Raw genomic sequence first — 15952 nt, forward strand, 5'->3', positions numbered from 1 at the left:
GCCTTGTGTTGTCCCACCTAATATTCATTACAGACCCACTCCTGGACCCCCTGCAGTTCGCCTACAGAGCCAACAGGTCTGTAGACGATGCAGTAAACATGAACCTTCACTACATCCTCCAGCACCTGGACTCCCCAGGAACCTACGCCAGGATCCTGTTTGTGGATTTCAGCTGTGCTTTTAACACCATCATCCCGGCCCTGCTGCAGGACAAGCTCTCCCAGCTGAGCGTGCCTGACTCCACCTGCAGGTGGATCACAAACTTCCTGACGGACAGGAAGCAGCACATGAAGCTGGGAAAACATGTCTCTGATTCCAGGACCATCAGCACTGGTTCCCCTCAAGGCTGCGTTCTTTCCCCCCTTCTCTTCTCCCTGTACACCAACAGCTGCACCTCCAGTCACCAGTCTGTCAAGCTCCTGAAGTTTGTGGACGACACCACCCTCATTGGGCTCATCTCAGGTGTGAGATCGACCATCTGGTGACCTGGTGCAGCTCAACGCTCAGAAGACAGTGGAGATGGTCGTGGATTTTAGAAAGAGCACAGCCCCACCCTCCCCCATCATCCTGTGTGACTCCCCAGTCACCACTGTGGACTCCTTCCGCTTCCTGGGCACCATCCTCTCCCAGGACCTCAAGTGGGAGCTGAACATCACCACCTGATGCGCTGCTGCCACTGCCAGGGACAAGGGCAGGCTGCAGCGCATCATTCGCTCTGCAGAGAAGATGATTGGCTGCAATCTTCCTTCTCTTCTGGACCTGTACACCTCGAGGACTCTGAGGCGAGCAGGAAAGATTGCGCTGACCCCTCCCACCCTGGACACAAATTGATCAGGACATCAGGACCAAAACCTCTCGCCACAAAAACAGCTTCTTCCCGTCTGCAGCTAGCCTCATTAACAAGGCCCGGGTCCCACACTAACACTCCCCCTTGCAAATGACACAAATGTCTCTGCATATGTAAATACTGTTTCATCTCGTGTCGGACACAGACCTGGCACGTTGCACGTATTTGTTGTTGATTGTTGATATTTGTTGTTGTATATTTTTATGTTGTCAGTTTATATATTTATATGTACACAATATTCTCTTCCGTTATGTTACTTCTGCACGGAACAGACCCAGAATAATGCACATGTATATATCTGCAACGTTGCTCTTCCATTCCATATTTATATACTCCTACATTTATTTATGTTGACTGTATGTTTGTCTACGTGTAGCACCTTATCACCACAGCAAATTCCTCGTATGTGTAAAACACAACTTGGCAATAAAGCTCCTTCTGATTCTGATTCTGACCTCTTTAGGTCCTTTTCAGACACTTTGCTGTGCTCATTGATCAAACGGCGTTATCACCACATATATTTACTGAATGTCAAGGAATGGTACTTCTACTAAGTGTATTGAAATATTCAAGACTCTAAACGTTCATAAAATATATACTTAGAATCATTTAACACCTTTGATGGACCCCATAAAGAATAATATAGAGTTTAAAAGCAGTATTTGGAGGTGCACGCAATTCTCGGCATGCAGGCAAAACTCGGAGCGCACGCATCATATTAAAGCTGTCCTATCTATAACCTACATGTAGCCTACAGCTGCTTTTATCTGGATCAAACAGTCATAACGTCCAAATAAACATCACTTTATGTCCGTGGTAGCAAAGGTATGTCTTTGTGAAACTTTAATGTTTCTTGTAATGGAATAATCAGTTTATCGGGCCTGACAAAACAAACATAATCAATAAAATGCTTGTTTTGTTGCAGATGAAATTTGGTTTGGTTTAAGAATATTTGTTTATTGTACTGTATATTGTTTATATTTGGAAAACGGACTGTAGTCTTTATTTAACATGATTAATGGCTGGGATAGGCTATAAATAAAATAAAGGTGTAAATAAAAGTGTTGCTCCCACCATGACATTAATTCAGCTTGGTCTGTGCCAACCAATCCACCTTTTTACCAGTTGAAATATGTAGTTTGTAGTATTGCACTTGACAAAGAAAATAGCTTAATCAGTCCTTATTACCAATTGCTATACATTTAAATGGCCAATGCAGTTTTGCAATTGCCGACTGAAAGGTTCTCAAAATGAATTGATTTCATTTATGAGCGTTATGAGTTGGCTAACTGTAGCTCACCCAGTCCTTTTTAAGTCCTGTTGAAATACTTTTAAAGTGTTACGTCGGGTGCGGTTAGGACTCAGACCAACCAGAAACTGAAAACCTCAACCCCGACGGCGAACATCCAAAATGGCCCGCACCGTGAAAGCCGGGTGATCATCTACAACCCGAGGGGGTGGAGGGGGTTCGGCTGGAGGGCTCAGTGGACAGGCAGACACAGGCTTGAGAAGAGACTCGTGAAACACAGGATGTACTCTCATAGATGCAGGTAATTTCAGTCTCATGGCAGAAGGATTGATTACCCTCTCAATTTTGAAAGGGCCAACATACCGGGGTGCCAGCTTCTGAGACTCCACCTCTAGGACAACCAAACCATCTGTCCAGGGGTATACGTAGGTGCAGGGATCCGGTGGCAGTCTGCCAAACGTTGATTACGGGTCCTAGTCCGTTCCAGAAACGCTCGGGCCTCTCTCCACACTTGCCGGCACCGACGGATGTTAGCCTGGATCGACGGGACGGCAACCTCCCATTCCTGTTCTGGGAAGAGAGGTGGTTGGTAGCCCAACATCACCATAAAGGGGGACATACCTGTGGCTGCGCTAGATAGGGAATTGTGCGCATATTCCACCCAGGCTAGTTGTTTGGCCCAGGACTCGGGATTGCGCGTCGTAACACATCGCAGAGCCGTCTCCAGGTCTTGGTTAGTCCGCTCCGTTTGACCATTAGTCTGTGGGTGATATCCTGAGGAAAGGCTGGCAGAAGCACCCAATGCCTTACAGAAAGCCTTCCACACCTGAGATGCAAACTGGGGACCACAATCAGAAACAATGTCCTGGGGTATACCGTGCAATCTGAAAACATGTTGAATCATGAGTTCAGCAGTTTCTGAGGCAGAAGGTAACTTAATGAGGGGAATGAAGTGTACGGCCTTAGAGAACCTATCGACTATGGTGAGTATGACTGTATTACCTTCAGATGGAGGTAAGCCGGTGACAAAATCCACAGCAATATGGGACCACGGTCTGCCGGGGACAGGGAGAGGCCGTAACAATCCAGAAGGTGGAAGGTGAGAGGATTTGCTCCGAGCACAGATGGAGCATGCAGACACAAAAGCTCTGGTATCAGTAGTCATAGTAGGCCACCAGAATCTTTGACGGAGGAAAGAGAGGGTGCGATGGAAACCAGGATGACAGGTGAGTTTAGAAGAGTGTCCCCACTGAAGGGCTTGAGACTTGACAGGATTGGGCACAAACAACAGATTAGGAGGAGCAGTACCAGGGACTGGGTGTGTGCGTTGAGCGTTCCTCACAACTGCCTCAATATCCCATGAGGCAGCAGCCGCAACACAGGTGGGGGGCAGAATGGTCTCTGGTTCTGTACCAGACACCTCTGGCTCCAACTGGCGGGAGAGAGCATCAGGTTTAGTGTTCTTTGAACCAGGTCTGTAAGTAATGGTGAAGTTAAACCTTCCCAAAAACAAGGCCCACCGGGCCTGACGAGAGTTTAGCCGCTTGGCAGAGCGAAGGTACACTTGATTCTTATGGTCAGTGAAAACCAAAAAGGGCTGTTCTGCTCCCTCCAACCAATGTCGCCACTCCTGTAATGCCAACACCACTGCCAGTAACTCCCGATCTCCCACATCATAGTTATGTTCAGCTGGGGACAGATGCCGGGAGAAGTAAGCGCAGGGGTGTAATTTATTCCGTAGAGGAGACCTCTGAGAAAGTATCGCTCCCACACCAGTACCAGATGCATCAACTTCCACAATAAACTGGAGAGAAGGGTCAGGGTTAACCAACACAGGAGCTGAGGAGAATAATTGCCTAAGCTTATTGAATGCTGAGCTCACCTCAGGACTCCAGTGGAAGGGAACCACGGGAGAGGTGAGCTGAGTGAGGGGTGCAGCCACCGTACTGTAATCTCTGATGAATCTCCGGTAGAAGTTGGCAAATCCGAGAAAACGCTGAAGCTGTTTCCGTGAGGAAGGGATAGACCACTCAGTTACAGCTTTGATCTTGCATGGATCCGGTCCAAGCTGTCCCTGCTCAATGATGAAACCCAGAAAACTCACAGAGGGGACATGGAACTCGCATTTTTCTGCTTTCACAAACAACTTATTTTCCAATAGTCGCTGCAACACCAACCTGACATACCGTACATGGTCCTCCATGTTCCGAGAGAAAATTATAATGTCGTCCAGGTAAACGAAGATGAAATGGTTCAACATGTCCCTGAGAATGTCGTTCACGAGAGCCTGAAACACAGCTGGGGCATTGGTGAGTCCAAAAGGCATAACTAGATATTCGAAATGGCCAAGTGGTGTATTGAATGCAGTCTTCCATTCATCACCTGCTCGGATGCGAACAAGGTGATATGTATTTCTGAGGTCCAACTTAGTGAACACCGTGGCGTGGCTCAAGGGCTCAAAGGCGGACTCAATCAGGGGTAGAGGATACTTATTTTTCACAGTTATATCATTCAGGCCCCGGTAATCAATGCAGGGACGGAGCGTTGAGTCTTTCTTCTTAACAAAGAAAAAAACAGCACCCACCCAGGAAGATGGGCGAATGATGCCTGCAGCTAAAGAGTCAGTGATATAATTTTCCATTGCTTCTCTCTCAGGTCTAGAAAGGTTGTAGAGCCGGCTAGAGGGCAGAGGAGAACCAGGAAGAAGTTCTATTGCACAGTCGTAGGGACGGTGAGGGGGTAGGGACAATGCTCTCTGCTTGCTGAAAACCTCTCTGAGGTCATGATAGGTCTTTGGAACTAGGGATAAATCAGGTGGTTCCAGCTAGGGTGTGCTGGGAATCTGGTTGGGAGCTACGGCTGACTGCAAACAGTGTGACAGACAGAATGGGCTCCAACTAGCTATGGAACATGTAGACCAATCTATGTGTGGGTTATGTAATTTTAGCCAAGTCAGACCTAACACCACAGGAGTATGGGGTGAATGAATAACCAATAGTTTTATTGTCTCTCTATGGTTACCTGACAGTAGTAGGTTTAAAGGTGCTGTGATGTGAGTAATACGTGCCAGTCGTCGTCCATCCAGAACGTTTACTTCCTTAGGATCAGGAACAGGTTCCACAGGAATGCCAGCTTGGTCCACCAGCGAGCCATCAATGAAATTGTCGTCTGCTTCAGAATCCACTAAAACCTGTAGGGGGATGTTGCCCTCAGGCCTCAAGATGGCGGCCTCCAGCTGCACGCGTAGATTAGGGTCGGGGTTTGGTGTGATCGTGTGGCTCATCAGCATCCCCTCTCTTACTGATGAGCCCGAGAGTTTAACTGGGGGCAGCTAGCGCGAGTGTGACCGGCCTCACCACAGTAAAAACATAAACCAGCACGGAGACAACGCTGACGTTCTGCGGGAGTTAAATGAGCTCTTCCTAACTGCATGGGTTCCTCAGAATTCTCTGGGGGTCTCTGCTGAACGGATACACTAAGAGATGGATGACTAGCCGGAGCACTAGTGGTAATGGCTCTAAACTGAGAGAGAGAACTAGACCTGCCCCTATTTCTCTCCCTATTCCGTTCCCTAAGGCGGTTATCAAGGCGGATGGCAAGAGAGATGAGTGAATCTAAGCTGGTGGTCTCATCTCTCGCTGCTAAACTCATCCTTTACCTCCTCAGAAAGGCAGCGGATAAAGGCTGCCCGTGAAGCAGTCTCATCCCACCCACTCTCAGCTGCCAAGATGCGAAACTCTACAGCAAACTCAGCTACAGAGCCTGAATTCTGACTGCATGTGAAAAGCCTGCCCCCTGCCTCCCTTCCCTGTACTGGGTGGTCAAAAATCTTGAGCATCTCGCTAACAAACACTAAATAAGACTCACAAATGTCAGAACCCCTCTCCCATAATGCTGTGGCCCATTGTGCAGCCTTCCCAGTGAGTAGACTAATTATAAAAGAAATACGAGATCTATCAGTAGCGTAGGTCGCCTGTTGCTGCTGGAAAACAAGGGAGCACTGGAGACGGAAGCTACCACAGGTACCTAAGTCTCCAGAATATCGTTCAGGAAGAGGGAAAAAGGGCTCACGGGCTAACAGCGGCTGGCTGGAAACAGAGGGGGAGACAGCGGGGGTGGTCAAGGGAGCTGAACTGGTAGCCTGACTCGCACCTGCAGTTGGGGTGAGGTGACGGATGATGTGTTCTAGCTTACCGCTAAGTTGAGCAACACTGGAAGCTAGTTGCTGTAGCGAGTGTCTAGTCTCCTGGATGGCTTGTTCGTGGCTCCCTACCAGAACACCTTGGGCGGCGAGGGCTTGGCGGAAAGTGTTTGAGTCTGCTAAGTCCATTTCTGGCCAGATTGTTCTGTTATGTCGGGTGCGGTTAGGACTCAGGAGCAGACTGAGACAGCGAGTGAGGTTTGGAAGAGGGTTTTAATGATAATATAGACAATGAGTGGAATAGATTGGGAATAGATTGATTGGCAGATAGTCAGCAGCTGTGCTGAGAGCCAGGAACCTGGGAAGACCACACCCACACCACACACAGAGAGACTGGCCAAACCACAACACACTCACAAGACTGGTCATGGATAGACCATGACGAAAGGGCCACAACCAGTAGGCTACAACCATACAACCAGTAACAAGTAGCCTAGTTTTCCACTTGCCAAAAAGTGATTGCAGCCTCGACCTTGTGACTTAAATAATAAAAATATGCAACAAAAGTCTGTCTGGTCAGTGTGGACTGATCTAAAGACTGAAACCAACTACTTCCAACTTTAGAATGTTGGGGTTAGTTGGGCACAGTCTGAGCAGTGGGCAAGCACCTTTAGGGAGCAAGTTTCAGAGTTGTGAGTTATTAATCTGTAACGTAAAGTATCTTTCATCCATAAAGTTTTAACTGAGCTATGTCTCTACATCATAGTAGCAACTTTGTGTCCATTGACTGCCTGGAGGGTAGCTAGTGTTTGGAAGGGCAAGGAAAGGTGTGTGCTGCAGCTCAGTGTTTTTCCACTGGTGTTTTTGAGGGGGCGTGTCTGACGAGCCACTAGGCGAGTGTTATGACGTGTGTTTTTTGTGATGTCACAAGAAAGTGGAAGAAAAGGCTAGACTACAAACGAGTTGTTTTCAGGCAGTTCAGAGCAGAGTTTTCTGTGAGAGATGGGAACTCCCTTTGGGCTGGACTTTGGGTGACAGTGACGAAGACAAAAAAGCTAAAAAGCATTAAAGGTATGAACCTTAACGTTGCCTTCAGCCAAACCTATTTTCCCAAAACAATTAATAGATTTAGACTGTGGGACCAAAGATTGCCCGTTAGATCGACCCAAAACAAATTATCCATTGTTTAACCACTACAGAGACATCAGAGCCAGCGGCTAATTTCAAGAGTACTAGCCGAGAAATTGGCTGTTCTCTGCCGGGTACCATGAGTGCTGGCCGCCTGGTCATCTTGCTAGCTGGTGAGGTATACTGGCTGTTCCATTCCATGACACACAAACTGTAGTATAATATATAAATAATATCATAACTTAAAGTTGTGAGTTTTCTCTTCTGCCATTGGCACTGTTGGTGTGTAACATGTACCGTGTTAAAAAAAAACTGCAAAAGTGCCTTCTCAAATGCACCTTTCATAAATAAAACAAAATAATGAGTGCCCCAAAGTGTGAAAAAAACGTGATATAGTGCCCTCCAAGTTCCCCCTATGTGGGTGCCCTGTTTTTTTGTTTTTCACCCCTGCGTTTCACACAGCCTGAATCTAACAACGTGACTTCTTCCTGCAGGATTTTGTGGAGGTGTGACCACGCTTATTTGTGCTTAAGAATATAACCACGATGAAAATCACTCCCTCTTTTCAATCACTCTCTAGCTCACTCGACCACCGCTGCTCACGCTCTCTCCCTCGTTTAGTGAGGGAGGAGGGGCCAACTTTGAATTGTGTGTTTACAAACAGCAACTGACACATCCTACTCACTATGCCTTTAAGTCTGGACTTTGGAATGGAAAGACGGGCCCCACCTGAGGATTTAAAGCTGCAAACTAGCTTTTATGGGGTCTTGGGGCCACACCCAGACATGCTTTAAAATTGATCACTAAAATCTTTTTCTTTATTATATGCAGTCAGCATTGCTAGTCTTCTGGCCTTCCATCTTTGTTCTCATCAACAAATGGAAAATGTATTTTAACTGCTTGACCTTTTTCTTATTTTGCTACTAATATTAAAGTGCTTGACAAGCAATACGTTTGGGTTCCCCATAGCAACGGTGTGTTTCTCTGAAATGAGGAGCTAGGGGTACAGGGCGTTCATCATAACAGGAACCTACTGTTGAGCCAGTTTTGGCCGAGGAAACTGCAGAATGCTGAACCAATGAAGTATGTGTGACCTTTTTTGACAGTCGCCTTTGCAGTCGCCTGTACAGTTTGTACAGGAAGGCAGGCTTTTTGGCTGTGGGGACTAGGGCTGACCCCGAACAGTCAGAGAAGAAGATTCAATGCTTCAATGGATGGGGCCCGATTCAACTGCCTTGTCAGTCTCACGGTTGAATCTTCGCAGCAGAGTTATAAAACGACGATCTTACCATTTTTGCGATATGGGGGTGCTAATGGTCTGATTTTACATAGAACTAACGTGTCCTCCCACTAAGTTAATATAAAGCCTATCATGATATGAATATCAACTTATAATGATGAAAAGAAAGATGCTTTTAATTATATTTTTTAAAGTGTGTGAGTGAATCCAAAATTGTAACCTTACCCTTTGGTTTTTCCTCTTTTTTCAATACAGATTTTCATAAAAGAAAGCTATGACAGCACTGGTTATAATGGCTCATCACAGCCGGTTGTAATCATTGTAGAATGATTATAACCCAGGACCAGTTGGTTCCATTAAATGCTTGATAATTGTATATTGTTAGAAAATGGCAGCTTTAGGTTGGTGTATTGATGTGATTAGTTGTCTCATTACATTAGACATTAGTGCATCGTTTGAGGGGTCTGCATTGTTGCATGCTGTCAACCTGAGTTGAAGGTTCAACCAGAGTGATCATAGAAATAGAAAATCTTCTCAATAGCACTTCCAATCAGTTTGTTGATTTTTGCCTGATAAGGTGTGTGTGGTTGTTTCATGAGTGTCCATAACCTCCCAACCTTCCCTCTCTCTGTCTTCTCTCTGCTGCCCGTCCTCCACTGCTTCCTCTGCTTTTCTGTTAATTATGTTCTGTCTCATCTTTCTGATTTTGCTCTCTGATATTTACACATGGTGCCTGCATTACTGATTTTCCTGCATCCCCTACACACAAACATTTATGCTCTACTATTCTATATCTCTGAAAAACTCTCCCTTCATGCTGTCACAACCTGTCTGACCTGCTTTAATAAACTCCACATTACTTATTTCACAGCCATGTCCTTCCTTCAATCTTCTCAACACACCCAAACCCTTTACAACTCCTGACTGCTCCAGCCGATGGAAATCTTTGTGGATGATGAGACCAAGCTGACTCTGCAAGCTGACTGCTGCAGCAGTACTATGTCAAGCTTAAGGACAATGAGAAAAACAGGAAGCTCTTTAAGAGTTCAACTAGGTACCATGCTACAGGGGTGTGAAAAAGGTTTTGCCTCCTTCCTGATTTCTATTTTTTTTGCATATTTGTCACACTGAAATTTTTCAGATCATCAAACAAATTGAAATATTAGACAAAGATAATACAAGTAAACACAAAATGCAGTTTTTAAATGAAGATTCTTATTATTGAGGGAACTCCAAACCTACATGGCCCTGTGTGAAAAAGTGATAGCCCCCCCTGTTAAAACATAAATCAACTGTGGTTTATCACATCTTTGGACAGCTACGTTCAATTTCTCTAGCCACACCCAGGCATGATTACTGCCACACCTGTTCTCAATCAAGAAATTACTTAAACAGGACCTGCCTCACAAAGTGAAGTAGACCAAAAGATCATCATGCTGCAATCCAAAGAAATTCAGGAACAAATGAGAAACAGAGTACTTGAGATTTACCAGTCTAGAAAAGTTTATAAAGCCATTTCTAAAGCTTTGGGACTCAAGTGAACCACAGTGAGATCCATTATCCACAAACTGTGAAAACATGAAGCAATGGTGAACCTTCCAAGGAGTGGCCGGCCGACCAAAATCACCCCAAGAGCGCAGCGACGACTCATCCAAGAGGTCACAAAAAAACCCTCAACAACATCCAAAGAACTGCAGGCTTCACTTGCCTCAGTTAAGGTCAGTGTTCATGCCTCCACCATAAGAAAGAGACTGGACAAAATGGCCTGCATGGCAGAGTTCCAAGACGAAAACCACTGCTGAGCAAAAAAAAAAACAAAGGCCCGTCTCAGTTTTGCCAGAAAACATCTTGATGATCCCCAAGACTTTTGGGGAAATGCTCTGATTATCCAATGGGCATTCCAGGTACGGGCCCAGGGGCCCATGCACACTTGGGGCCCAAGCGAGAGGAAGAAAAAATAAGGTTTTTCCTCCTTTTTTATTGTTTACATTTCAGATATTGACATCATGTATAACCAATAAAAAGCTTGCTGATATTTTTTATTTAAACCGAATTATATCATTGGTCAAGCCCAAGTGTGGTAAGCACGTAACAGCCCACCCTTAACAGTGGTCATCTCATAACCCAGTGCTCATTCAAATGGACCGTGGGAATAATTTAGTTGTCGTAGCTCAAAATGAGTAAGAAAAGGGGTTGAAAGTGGTTGTAAATGCAAACGAAACAGAGAAGAAGAGATGAGGGAGGCGTCTTTATTGAGACATGTGCCATCTCAATCAACATTTATTTATATTGCACTTTACAGCAACCAACAGGTGTCCAAAGTGCTTGACATCAAAAAGAATAAACAACACAGCATTCAATAAAAGGCAAGAAAAAAAAAACATGAAGCATAGAAAACTGTAAGCCAGATAAGGTTACCTAAATACATCACAAGAAGAGTTTTGATTTAAAGCCTGTTGATCCGAAAACTGATTTTGCCCACCCAAAGTTAAAAGCTCGGACAAATACTCCAGGGCTAGGCCATTTAAGCCTTCTAAAATGCACATGCATTTAGTTAGTTTTATCTTCATTCAGAGAGAGCCACAGCTTAATATCATTAATGCCATTAAGCAGGCAATTTAGTGCAACACTGTCATTAGGTTTCATAGGCAGATAGATTTGCAGGTCATCTGCATAACAATGAAATGACAGGTTGTGCTTGTCTATGATAGCCCCTAACGGCAACATATATAAAGAGAACAGGATCCATCCATTCAAAAGGAGCTAGGAAGACAATCAGGGTGAAGAAGTTGTAGAAGATGACGAGCAAGCTAACCAGAGATTGTGTTAGCAGCATATTGCCTGTATGCTTTATTCAACTAAGAAAAATCAATTTGTTGGTGTTTTTTCTGAATCGAAACACACCGATCTTCTGCGTGAGAAAATCACAGAGCACTGTTATTAATGTTAGCCTTGTGTTTGTGTGTGAGTTATAAAAGAATCTTCTTCATCTAACTGGATTAAAGGTGAGGCAGTATGTGCTTGCATAAGTGATTATCAGTAAGCAATGGAATGTATTGACATTGTTGCTGCTGGTCAAGGAAAGCATTGTTGCAATCATGTGGTGTAAATCCTGTATGATGGAGGATTTGTACAGGTGTTGATCAGTGGAAATCCTGTAGAGCCTAACCGATATGGGGTTTTGGGGGCAAATGCCAATATTAAAGTGAAAAAGAGAATTTTTAAGTTGAGATATTGATTTTGAAAATGTTTGGATAGAAGACCCCTTTCCTACTACTAACTACTACTTAGAACAGGCCGATATTAAAAGCTGTTATGTATGTGGGCTATAAAACCTTTTCCTAAATGGATTATGTTTAAAAAAAAAAAAAACTTAGATTACAGTCTCAACAACTGAACATGTTAAAATCTGTCTACAACTTTGAGATTTCACACTGTTGCACATTTGAAAGAGGAGCTAGATAACTTTATTTGGCAGGAAGCTTTGCTAGGTTCAGGTCACTTTTATTTATATATTGGACTGTAACTAAAGACACTCAGCTCGCATATATTTAGTTAAATTCTATAATTTTACCATGTTAGTGCTCCTAAACACATTAACATGGCTTTAAATAGCTTTGTGCTTAATCTAATTTAGCAACAGGCTGCTGTAAGCGATATTAGAGAATATTTAAGTAAGTCAGTAAGTAAGTGATGAACAAGGAGAAATCAAGGACCCTTTGCTAGAACACTGTTTCAGAAATAAATCTACAATCACGTCTGTCAGCAGCGTAGCCTCCACCACTCAACTACTGTGACATTAACAATACTGCTGTGACCCAGCAGGGGGAGGGCAATAAAAAATTGGAGTCTCCCAAGAAAAATGGGTGGGTTGGTATGGTCATAAATTTTGTCAGACTTATTTGAAGAGAAGTGATGAGCACTATTTTTATTATTTAAGTAATGTATTCCACGTGACAAATGACCAACTCATTGTGAACTCATAGGTTCTATATGCTTTACTTGACTCTGGTCAGCTGATTGCTTTGTTTTGTGGTGGATTTGTGGCACTGTTATCAACAGGGGAGTTGCAACAGTCATGACATGACTAAAAGATCTGTCTCTGCGTTTAATTTTTAATAGTCATTAATCAGCTGCTATCAATGTAGATACCAATTTAAATGCAATTAGTTCATATTGGCTGATAATATCACCCAGCAGATAAATCAGTCCTGTATTAACTATGTGTTTCCAACAAATAATACTCTACAATTCAAAATCTTGATTGTGCGCACGTGTGTGTGTGTGGGTCGGCGGGTGGGGGCCCTAAAAGACATTCTGCCCAGGGCCTCTGACTTCTTAATCCGGACCTGGGTAAATGGAACTATGAATTCTGCTGTCTACCAAAAAATCCTGAAGGAGAATGTTTGGCCATCTGTTTGACCTCAAGCTGAAGTGCACTTGGGTTCTGCAGCAGGACAATGATCCAAAACTCCACCAGCAAGTCCCAAGAAACAAAAAAGAAAAACAAAATGAAGACTCTGGAGTGGCCTAGTCAAAGTCCTGACCTGAATCCGATTGAGATGTTGTGGCATGACTTTAAAAAAGCAGTTAAAACTTGAAACATGCAAAAAAAGAGATCCGGAAGGGGGCAAACACTTTTTCACACCACTGTATATGTCAACTCTGCTTCCTGTTCAGCCCCCCTTTTAACCTTGGCAAAAATATTGCAAAGTTTTATTTAGGCCTCCTTTTGACTGCATCCAATTGCATCTTGATGTCCCCCCACTGTCATTTTGCATGTCTTTACTGTGTTGATGTGGGCTAGTGCTAGGCTTCTCCTACCACATGACATCCATCTGTTCGCCTCATTCCCCTCAAGTGGATACATGCATTAGTTGCTTGCCTGGTAGATATTTGGATGTCAATGCATTGCCTAAAGCTGAACCTGGAAAAGACTGAGCTTGTAGTCCCTCAAAGGAAATGATGCATGTCCCAAGACTTGTCTATGAGCATTGACCATACCATGGTGGTGCTAACTCTGACTGCAAGGAGCCCGCTCCTCTAAATTTCTCCTAGGCAGCATCAGGAAGAAGGAAGGTTTCGGTTTTCACTAGGGAGGTGACTTATGTGCTTATTCAGTTGGTTGCAATCTCCTGCCAGGAATCTTGCAAGCCACTCCCTTACTGGAGCTCCTACACCCTTTGAGCAGCTATAGTTCAGAATTGACTAAGACACCTGCTCCTTCTTACCTTCTAGCCATGGTCAAACCCTACACTCTGGTGCGACCATTGCACTTCTCTTCTTCTCTACTGCTTCTGGACAGTTGGCCTTCACGTCAGTCTCAGGACCACACAGCGTTGAATGAACTTCTTGCTGACAGCAGTCATTGCCCATCTTTCATCGAAAGTTGGAAACGTACCATTTCGGACAACACCTACACTCCACGCAAGCCTTCACTTTAATTAAAAATGTTTTTAAACTTAAGACAAAATATTTTGATGACGATTGGCAAAACATGTGGACAAAACATCAAACATCCACCAGTTCACAGATATGTAGGGAATTCTCTTGGAAAATTTTGATTGGATTTTTTAATTACACCCAAAGTTCTACAAACATAAATATTCCATGCTGAGGAGAAATTAAATTGATACACAAAGTGGTACAAAAAATTCTGGTATATGATATTGCTATGACTTGATCTGTCATTGGAATATTATCTGTGTAACTTCCCTGAGGGATGTGAATGTTAATAGCTAGCAAAAAAGCTATAACCAAGAAATAGTGGAAGGTGGAACCTCCTACTCAAGAACAATGGATAAAGATAGTAAAGGAAATAAATATGATGGAATAACTTACACATAGTTTGAGACTGCAAGAAACACAACTGGCTGAAAAATGGGAGAAGTGGACATAATTAAAGATCCAAATCAGTGACGAAGAGTTAATTTAATGGGAACAAATATACTGACTAAAGAGAATATATCTCCCAACTGCATTTTCTTTATCTTTATTTAGGCCCATTTCATTATTTTTGTTTGTGTCTTTTTGTTTTGTTTTATTTCTTTCATATATAGTTGTACTGCCTTGTTACCCATGACTGAGTGCATGTATAACTGTTTGTTCGACATGTAAAAGATTGATAATAAAAAAATGTGAGTGTGAAAAGTGAAAAAGGAAATTGTACTGTAACACTCTGAACACAATTTGTTTCTTTGAGAGATATGCACTTCCAATTTTTTAGGACATCTAGGTGTTGTTTCTTTGGAGTCTGCCAAATTAATGTAATATAATGTTAATATGATGAATTATACAATTGGGTATTGATGGGGCAATATGGGCAGTCTCTCCTCAAAGACACCATGAACAAGAGAACTATCAACCCAGCCTACTTTGTTTCCTCCACACACCAATCGCTGCCAAAGAGGATGTGAATGTGGGATTGTCCCTTTTGAAAGTTACCAAAATTGTTAGAAAGGAATCTTCAGACACTGTGCATGCTGTCTTCACATCATTCTTTTAAAATACATACATACAATACATACAAATAAAAGCACACCACTGCACACCCCACTTACCCGGGGCAACGAAGCGCTTCTGAATAAGGCGTCTGAGCGTGAGGGCTCGTCATGGATGAGGTCGTCAGGTAAAAGGTCATCACTTGGGTCATTTTCAACAGCCTAAGGTCATTTAATTTACGGCAAAATTGTTATTCATTCATTTTATTTATAGTTAGATTGGGCAGGCCTTCACAAAAGGGCCTTTACAAAAGATAAAAGGAAATTTTGCCTTGACAAAAGGGCACTTTTCGGCATCAAGGGACAAAGACGTGCATGGGAAGCAATGTTCTTTTTTTTTTTTGTCTGTAGTTTGTCTTGCTACCAGCCTTTCAAGGACATCCAGAGGAGAATCCGACTGCAAATCAGGTTTACTGTCAAAATGTACTGGACTTTCAGCTGTTTGCAATGAACAATTCAAACAAAAGCAATTGACAAAGCTCAACACAACAAATGCTTCAAATGTTTTCCCCAAATTCAACTGAAAATGCAACTCACAATGACTTCTTCAGTCTCAAAATTATTCAGCCCCCTGAATAGAATCCTTCACAACAGCACAGATATGCAAAACAGGTGTTGTCTCAAGCACACCTGATGCAACTAATCAAGGGCTTTATTAGCTGCACCAGGTGTGGTTGAGCTGAAACACATGAAATACCTGAACTGACTATGGGTTTGTTGAGTGTCACATTTGACTGCATGTTAGAAATATGGCAAAAGAAAGTTAAGAGATCATCAGCCATCACAATCAAGGAACAGGATACAAAAAGATAGTGAAGGCACTGAATGTTCCTAGAGACACCAAGGG

This window comes from Micropterus salmoides, unplaced genomic scaffold (assembly GCF_014851395.1).
Source record: "Micropterus salmoides isolate LMB-PRFRI ecotype aquatic unplaced genomic scaffold, ASM1485139v1 Ms_hic_scaffold_17, whole genome shotgun sequence".
Taxonomy (NCBI): Eukaryota; Metazoa; Chordata; class Actinopteri; order Centrarchiformes; family Centrarchidae; genus Micropterus; species Micropterus salmoides.